Source organism: Aethalodelphis obliquidens, unplaced genomic scaffold (assembly GCF_003676395.1).
Source record: "Aethalodelphis obliquidens isolate GAN/ISIS:26980383/991018 unplaced genomic scaffold, ASM367639v1 scaffold4, whole genome shotgun sequence".
Taxonomy (NCBI): domain Eukaryota; kingdom Metazoa; phylum Chordata; class Mammalia; order Artiodactyla; family Delphinidae; genus Aethalodelphis; species Aethalodelphis obliquidens.
In genome coordinates this window covers 58584705-58594203 of record NW_020837948.1, presented here as the reverse complement: position 1 = coordinate 58594203, position 9499 = coordinate 58584705, and the positions used below count along the sequence as shown (strand labels likewise).

General features: G+C 41.1%; 1 non-coding gene across 1 annotated transcript; it reads right to left on the bottom strand.

The window, feature by feature from the left end:
- Positions 1-6717: 6717 nt before the first annotated feature.
- LOC113617721 (U6 spliceosomal RNA) lies at positions 6718-6824 on the bottom strand. The gene has a single exon (XR_003431730.1). It is a non-coding gene; the product is annotated as a U6 spliceosomal RNA (small nuclear RNA).
- Positions 6825-9499: the final 2675 nt, after the last annotated feature.

Sequence of the window (9499 nt, the reverse complement as noted above, 5' to 3'; positions counted from 1 at the left end):
TATACAAAAGTGCAGGCTAGTTTAATATCAAAGCTTCACCTCGTCCTCCAGTGTGGGCCTGACTGAGGCTCAGAATCCCATCAGGGGCATGGCCGGCTTCTTACTATTCCTCCATCTACTCTTCCGTGCCTCCTTCCCCACTCACTGTGCTGTGTCTGGATATACAGGGCTAAAACTAGGCAGAGAAAGAGAAAGGAATGTGTGTGACCAGTGACTATAATCTGGTACCAGTGCCCCTGAGAGGCAGATGCCCAGCGGTTTGCTCTTTCTCTCCGGGGCACTTCTGTGGGCTCCACCATCACCAGCACCGCCTAGACCTCCCACTTCCCCATCCCTTGGCACAGGCAAATGCTTCCTTAGTTGGCCATTTATGACTCTCCACTCAGCTCCTAACTTCTGATGAGTACATTGCTCTGGTGGGCAGATGTCTTGGGCGAGGCCCTTTCAAGGTGGTCGAGTTCAGTGTCCTTCAGTGATGTCCACTCTGGCCACTGGGAAACATACTTGCCTGATGCTGGTGGAAGCACAGGATGTTGGAAGTACAGTTGTGTTCACTGTACCACTACCTCCCCCTTCTGCAGCCAAGGGCAGCTTTTGCCTTTCAACTTTTCCAGGCACAACGCCTGCTTCCCGTCTTGGTGACCTTCAGCTCGACATCATGCTCTTCTAGAAGTTCACCTTGAAGATGTCCCCAATCCCAACTTCAAAGAAATTCCTTCTATCAACCTTCTTCAATAGCTCTACCTTTCTCTTGTGCAGCCTGGAAGTTAGGGTTGAGCTCAGTTATGGTGGAAACGTTTGGCCACAGCTTGGCAAATCCTCCAAGAATGATCTGGGTCTTGTCTTTAAAATGTGTGGATACTTAATACCCTTTGTTTTCAGTTTCAGGGCCTCAGCCAAAATTAAGAAAATGGAAATGTTCCATTCTGACATTGTCCTTAGACAACACTTAAATGGAGAAAATGTGAGCGTAAGAGGGAATTGTTTCTATGAAAGCTAATTTAAGTAGTTAGGAAAGACAGAAAACAAAGCCAAACTCCCAAACCCCAAATCCAAAACCCAATTCATTAAAAAGATCCTGCAGAATTAGGTGTGGATGAGACAACTATAGATTGGGGCTATTATAGAAATCTATAGGATCATGTCCTTAGAGTGTTCAAGATCTTTAAGTTCCTGCTTCTCTCTCTTTCTCTTTTCTTCCCCCAAAGAGAAGAATTTGTTATTTGTTGCCACAGTAAGTACAATATATTACTTAAACATGCTTTGTACCCATGAAGATGAAGGCAAACCAGACAGTTACACTTTGAAAGCAAAGAAACAAGAGAATACCCCTGTACTTTCCCTTTTTAGCTTATAAGCATTTAACTCTATTATCTAAAAGAGTCATATATTCCTTAATCTGTATTTATCAATCTTCAAACACTTGTAATTTCACAGATTATGGATGAAAAATCCATGAAACAGATCCAAAAATTCATATATTTGGATGGAGGGTTCATTCACAACTAAGGTGCATCACTAGTAGATTTCAGAATCAGCTTGTCGCCCTTCTTTCAACCTCAAAACCCGTTTTATTAAAAGTAGGGAGATGCTTCTGGCTATTGTCTCCTGTAAGGTTTCTGATGCCATGTACCACCCACTGGGTCAGAAAGGGGTTACTGTCACTGACGCTGCAGCTGTTCAGGATCAAGGAACTGTCATCCAGCACATTTACCTTGTCTTAGCTATCTTTATTCTTACAGCACAGTTTTCTAATCAGACAAATGAAATGAGACGTAAACCCCTCAGCCATATTTGAGATGTCATCTTCTGCTCTTATGCAACCAGAGGTACTGAAGATGTTTGTGGTGTTTTTGCCAGCTACATGAATCAATTATAAAAGACTGGATTGCAGGTTTTTAATAAAAGAATATAACTCAGGAACAGCCAGATGGAGGAGATGCACAGGACAAAGTATGGGGAAAGGGCGTGGAGCTTCCATGCCCTCTCCAAGCTTGCCACTCTCCCTGAATCTCCATGTACTCACCAACCTGGAAGCTCTCTGCTTCTCTTTCAAGAAGCCAAAGTGATAGCTACTCAGAAAAATGCAAGACTGACTGTCATCAGCAGACTCGTAGTTAAAGAAAGTGATGAATGGACATACTTGATATGGTAGAATTTGTAAGGAACATTTACAGTAAATATCATTAATGTGTAAGTCTCTTTTTTGTGATTCCCTGCTTTAACTGACTTTCAATTACCAAAAAAACACACCAGTTTTAATAGAGTTGGCCAAGAGGTTTGCAGAGAATACTGTTTCCCCCTCACTATTCATTCTTCCCTTCTTCCATATTAATAGAGTTTCCAATTTTAACTGCGCTCTAGCCCCCCAGAATAAAAATATTTCTCTTAGTCCCTTGAAGCTCAGCATAACCATGTGACTAAAGCCTGGTCAACATATGTTGAAATACCTTTTGGCAGCTTTTGGGAATGTTGTTTAAGCAAAAGCTACCATGTGCCTCTTGCTCCTCTCTTCTTTGCCTGTCTTCTACCCTGCTACCTGGAATGCAGATGTGATGGCTGGAGCTCTAGCCACCAATTTGGGTTATAAGGAAAAAATGGAAGGATCCTGGGTCTCTGAGGAATTTATGCAGTCCAGCTGCCAGAAAAACATGGAAATTTTATGTCTGCCTTCTTTAAACTGTTGTTATTTTAGGTCTCTGTGATTCACAGTCAAGCTTAATTATAAATGATATAGAGAGTTTGGGCCTTATTATGTTTTCTGAACAGAGATACAACCTGCCCTATATATTCTGTTAAGAAACTTATAGGCAACCAATAGTTATGTAGACATTTATTACAACACTCGGGGGCTTAATAGAAGCGATACTGGAATTAGGAAGGCTTAATAGAAGCGATACTGGAATTAGGAAGAGAACCCTCCTCAGGTCTTTTAGACTCAAAGATTCCACAGTGCTCCAATTTACTTGAAGACTCTTTGTTTTTTAATTATCAGAAAGTGTATGCCTTGGTCTGAGATAATTTCATTAAAATCAGTGATTTAGCTCAGTGGTTTTGGTAAATATTTCTATCTGCAAAATTTCCCCAGGCCATATTGATTTACTTTCCCTTGTCTAACTTGAGAAATGGCCACACATTTTTAGAGCCAGGACCAGTATGTTAACACATATTGATGACAGAAGTACCATGTTCCCTCAATTCTGAGATGCGTCAATAGAAGATGCATCACTGGTTTCATAATAGCTTTTGAGAAAAAAGAAAAACATATTAAATGACCTTTTTTTCCTTAGTAAATGTTAATAGCCATAAATACATAAATAAATAAATAAATAAATAAATAAATATATATATATATTCACTACTTTTTTCTTTGGTACCATAATCAAAGTTTGAGTTTAAATGTTTTCCACATCCAACCTGAAGATTCTTTCAGATTACTTTTGTTTTACAGCACACTGACTCTCTGCTTTATTGAACCAGTTCTTGTGTTTTGGGGTCTTTTGCAACTTTGTTATTAGTCCTGTGATTAGTTAATGCTATATGCTCCTATTTAATTGTCTTTAGGTAAAGTTCTTTTCATCCTTTTCTCCATTTTTTCTTTTTCCTAATAGAATTGGTCTTTAGGCCTGATTAGTGTTTTGAAAGTTAATATAATTCTAGAATCTGGCTTTAAAATGCAACTCCTCATAATGAACAAAAAGAGATTCAGAAAAAGATGGAGTTGTGTCTCCCCCTTAAGCTTCAGAGGAAGAGGGGGGTCATTTTTGTCACAGATCAGTTTAACGAATCATACCGATAAAGAATAGATGGAGAACCCTCACAAGAACATTTATCTGGTTTTCCTGTGCACAGAGGCTTATATGAAGATGTATAGTTGTAACCAATCATCCTTGGCTGTATCATTTGAACAAAAGAGTTTTGCAAGACGCTAAAGTCTTCAGAAAATTTTGCGTGTCCTGTGGAAAACAATCTCCCAAAGAAACCTGCAATTCTGATTTGTTGTCTTACTTGATCATTTGCTTCCTTGTACTAGTGTTGTATTAACATCTCTGTGTCCTGAACTGTATAAATACTTGTAAGACTGTTCTGTCGGGTCAGAAAAGAATTATGAGCACTTTTCTATCGCATACATAATAGACATAATAAATGCTTACAACTCATTTTAACAATGAGATGGGGAGTCTTGCCTCATTTAAATTTACATGATAATTTCAAGGTGCATTAAAAAAAAGTCAAGGTTCTAGATATCCTGGTAAGATTTTTTAAAAACATCAATTGTGAGACTGTAGTCTGATTTCAGAAATGCAGATATTTGCAGAAATACAGATTTTTAAACAGAACTTAAAATCAAGAAATCTTGGTATCTTTGTCATGTAATTCTTGTCATTTTATTTCTGTGTGCCACTGGGTATTTAATTGTCAGAATTTTCTTTCCATATTTGTGAGGCCTTTTTTTTTTTTTTTTTTTTAACAATGTATAAGGTTTAGAAGAAATCACAGTGAGTCTCCTCCCTATTTTGTGCTGGGGAAATCTGTTTAAAGTAATTATCAAGAGCAACTTAAAAGGTAAAGTAAAGTACAGCACCCTAAAGAGGCCATGACTGGCATCTGAATGGTGTGTGGAAGGAGCCTCAGTGCTTCCTGGCCATCAGTTAGGTGACCCATGAGGTGAGGGATATTCTGTGCTGCCTTTATGTGGACACTTGGGCTTTTAGAACAACACCAGGCAGAGTCACATCTGCCTCTTTCTCTAGGCGGCTGCCTTCTCAAATCCTCGGCAAAGTACTGGGCATCTGGTCTCCTAAGCATATTGGGACGCAAACAGATTGTCCCATTTCGCTCTGCCCAAGGGCAGTGTTTCTCTAATTTTAGTCATTCATGTACCAACTTTATGGTTTTAGCCATATCTATATTATTCACTCAATATTTTTATAAGGCCTTATTCTGTTTCCTTAAATACATTTACTTTAAAAGGAAACTTCACATTACCTTAAATGGAAAAACTAGTATCACACAAAAAATGGAAGGCAACTGTAGACCAGAGACAGGCCCACATCAGAAAAACCAGAATATTCAACCATGTGCTTCTGATTAAGAAAGCCAGTGTCTTCTGAATGCCTGTCCCAGCTGACAAAGTTCCGCATGATCTGATCTCCCCCAAATCACCCTTCGCATCCTACAGTCCTGGCCCACTGATCTTCTGACCAGACCCTTGACTCACCAAGCTCACTCTTCCTCTGCATTTGGCATGACCAGCTTTTTCTTATCACTCCAATGGTACCATAGGTCCTATTTGCTTATTTTTGCTTTTATTTCTATTGCCTTGGGAAACTGACCTAAGAAAACATTGGTATGGTTTATGTCAGAGAATGTTTTGTCTATATTCTCTTCTAGGAGTTTTATGGTGTCATGTCTTACCTTTAAGTCTTTAAGCCATCTTGAGTTTATTTTTGTGTGTGGTGTGAGAGTGTGTTCTAACTTCATTGATTTACATGCAGCTGTCCAACTTTCCCAGCACCACTTGCTGAAGAGACTGTCTTTTCTCTATTGTATATTCTTGCCTCCTTTGTTGAAGATTAATCGATTGTAGGTGTGTAGGTTTATTTCTGGGCTCTCTATTCTGTTCCATTGATCCATATGTCTGTTTTTGTGCCAATACCATGCTGTTTTGATTACTGTAGCTTTGTAGTATCGTCTGAAGTCTGGGAGGGTTGTGCCTCCAGCTTTGTTCTTTTTCCTCAGGATTGCTTTGGCAATTCTGGGTCTTTTGTGGTTCCATATAAGTTTTAGGATTATTTGTTCTAGTTCTTTGAAAAATGTCATAGGTAATTTCATAGGGATCACGTTAAATTTGTAGTTGCTTTGGGTAGTACGGCCACTCCAATGGCAGCTTAAACATCACCTTCTAAAGTGGTCACTGTTGGTGTCCTGTCCAGAAACCCCTGGATATCTTTCACTATCTCTGTTTATCACTCTCTTTTTTCCAAAATCCCCTAAGATACCAACAGAATATTTTGCATATATTTTATTGAGTAGAAGGGGAACACAGAGAAATGGATGGATGAATATATTTGAAGAATTAAAATTAATTGAGTCAATAATTCATTAATTGATAAGGCAGAAAACTTGTTAATTATTCTCCATTTGCAAGAATAGTTTCAGAATAATAGAGATTTAGCTAAAGGAATGAAACTAAGGCAGGAAGATTTATTCTCTTCTCCTGTGATTTTTTTTTTTTTTTTTTTTTTTTTTGCGGTACACGGGCCTCTCACCATTGTGGCCTCTCCCGTTGCGGAGCACAGGCTCCGGACACACAAGCTCAGCGGCCATGGCTCACGGGCCTAGCTGCTCCACGGCATGTGGGATCCTCCTGGACCGGGGCACGAACCTGTGTCCCCTGCGTCGGCAAGCAGACTCCCAACCACTGCACCACCAGGGAAGCCCCTCTCCTGTGATTTGATGACTATCTTTAGTGTTGTGTCTGGATTCCTTTTTCTTTTTTGTGTGTATATCTATTATAGATTTTTAGTTTGTGATTACTGTGAGATTTTGTATAGCAGTCTATCTATCTATCTATCTATATGTGATTGTTTTAAGTTGCTGATCTCTTAATTTCAAATGCTTTTAAAATACCCTGCATCTGTACTCTCCTCCCCTCATGATTACTGTTTCGATACCATATTTTACATCTAATTGTTTTGTGTATCCCTTAACTGAAAAAATATGGAACACTTCATGAATTTGCGTGTCATCCTTGTGCAGGGGCCATGCTAATCTTATCTGTATCGTTCCAATTTTAGTATATGTGCTGCCGAAGTGAGCACTAAGAGAGGAACATTTAAGGAGAAATTTCCAAGACTGGGCATGATAACCAGAGAGGGCCCTCCTGGGTGAGTTAACATAGAGGAGAAGGGAAGATCTGCTTATTTGGGGACTAGCACAAAAGGAACACAAAAGACAAGTTTATTTGCTCTTCATTTCCCTTAGGCAGACCCATAATATATCACAGTTGTGTGTGCAAGGCCGGCTGAGCCTTGAGAGGACAAAGCACAACACCAACATCTGGTTACCATATCTGGCAGGGTCAGAAAATGGCTGAGATACCACCTGGAGGGCCAATGTGGCTGTTTCGGATGATAAAACTCTCACTGTCCCTGGAACCTCTGTGATTTGATTGGATTCCCTAGACTGATAAGAGCCTCCCAAGGTGGAGGGGCTGTGAGTCATCTGGCTGCACGTCTTCCTGTCTGCCCTCCTCCCAGCTCACTGACTGGGTTGAGTGCTTAACTGTCACAGTCCTGCTGAGAAAACTGCGTGCTACTCTCTGTTCTCCTGCTCTTTCCAGCACAAACACACGGACCCACTCCTAATAGGAGATGAGCTCCAAGAGTTGCAGCAGTATCTAATCTATTGATTGCACTTTTCCAGTGGTCTTTCCTGAGAAGATGCATTACTGGGATAGCAAGGTGTGGAACTGCTGATGTTTGCAGGAAACAGAGGTTGGAACGAGGTATCAGCACAGACTGAAGGGCCGTGTTGTGGAAGCCAGTGTCTCATGGGTGCCTACACCACTTCCCCGGGCCTCCCTGCCCATGAGGGCCCATTGGTGACCTGCCCTTTGGGGGTTTTGACTGGTACCAAATGCGCACATGCTCACTGCATCATACTTAAAGCACTTGAAGCTTGGGCACTGTAAGTGACAAGGCAGGGAAGAGAGAAAGAGGTGGGATTGGGGGATTTTGCTCACTCACAGCCTCCACCAGCATCCTCCAAAGTTGCCTGAAATAAATGTTCAATCTATACAGCTGTTTCTGGCTTTGTAAATGCAGTTTCAAAATAAGTCCCTTAAAATTTCTTCCAACCATAAGGCTGACCCTGAACCCCTCCTGGAAAGAAATTCTAAACTGGGGGACAACTTGGGACAGAATTCTTCTCTAAGAGAAGTTTTACAAATTAGTAGTCTATTTGACATCACTCTATCTACCAATATCTGATTCCTTTTGTATTCCAGGCATAGGAAAGACTGCACTTCTCAGTTTTTATATTCCTTGCAGTTGGACAGGGCCACATGACTAGTTGTGATGGCCAATGTAATGGTGCACATCATTTCCAGGCTGAGACAGTGAAACGCCCATGTGTGATTCTCCAGGCTCTTTCTTGCACCACTGAGGCAATCATGGAGAAGGCTGTAAGTTGAGATGGAAGGTCCAAAAAAGTTGAAACAGCCTGGACAACTCAGTCACCATGCAGAGGACAACCACCCTAGAGATCTGCCTGGGCCCACAAACGTCTTTGCATGAGAGAGAAATAAACTTTTGTTGCATAAAGCCTTTGAGATTTGGGGGTTGTTTGTCATTGCAGCATAACTTAGCTCATCCTTACTAATATAAGAAGTAATGTTCAATGGAGTACCTGTTAATTCTCCTCTGATCCCATCTTTCCCCTCCTCCAGCCGGGTAATATCCTCCAAGCTGGACCTCTCTCCTCCAATCCTCTCCAAGCCAGATACCCCTCCCAGGCCTTTCTTCCACAGACCCTGCTCAGTTGTAGAGTTTGTGCTTAACCACCCAAATATTAGGACACGGCAGACCCAAGAATCTTTCTCAGCCAGATTGGCCTAAGCAGGAAATTCTGCTGAAAACTCATGCAACTATTTCATGAAATAAACAATTTTAAGCTCCATGGAGAATTAGTTTGGGTATCCAGGAAAGAGACACTATTTGACTCTCTTCACTTAGTAAGTATCTTTACCTGACTCATTTGGAAAGTAGGTCAAGTCTGTCTTTACTAGGTAAAGATAAGAACTACTTTCCCTATTTCCTGACACCTATAAGTCAGTCTTAGGACTTAAAATGTTGGTGTAAAAATAATTGCTTTTTTGGGCTTCCCTGGTGGCACAGTTGTTAAGAATCTGCGTGCCAATGCAGGGGACACGGGTTCCAGCCCTGGTCCAGGAAGATCCCACATGTCACGGAGCAACTAAGCCCGTGCACCACAACTACTGAGCCTGCGCTCTAGAGCTCGTGCTCTGCAACAAGAGAAGCCACCTCCGTGAGAAACCTGTGCACCGCAAAGAAGAGGAGCCCCCGCTCGCCGCAACTAGAGAAAACCCACGCGCAGCAACGAAGACCCAACACAGCCATAAATTAATTAATTAATTAATTTTAAAAAATAATAATTGCTTTTTTTTTTTTTTCTGTAAAGTTAACATCTAAGTGCTTGGAGGCTCTGTCAGTGATCCAAACATGAAAGCTCAAGCATTCGCACAGAAGGATGTCTCCTTGGCCAAATAAGATGCCTCCTTGGCCCAAAAGTCAGGCTTGCAGGCTTGTGAAGTGCTTCATCAATTTGTATGGAACTTGGCACTCCTGTGCCATGACTGCTGGGAAGAACGCTAGGAACTAACTGTCTCTCCATTCTCCCTGATCACCTCTGAGCCGAGCCAAACAGGATAAACAAAACAATGGATCCTCAGATGGGCTGTAAGAAATCTTCTGAG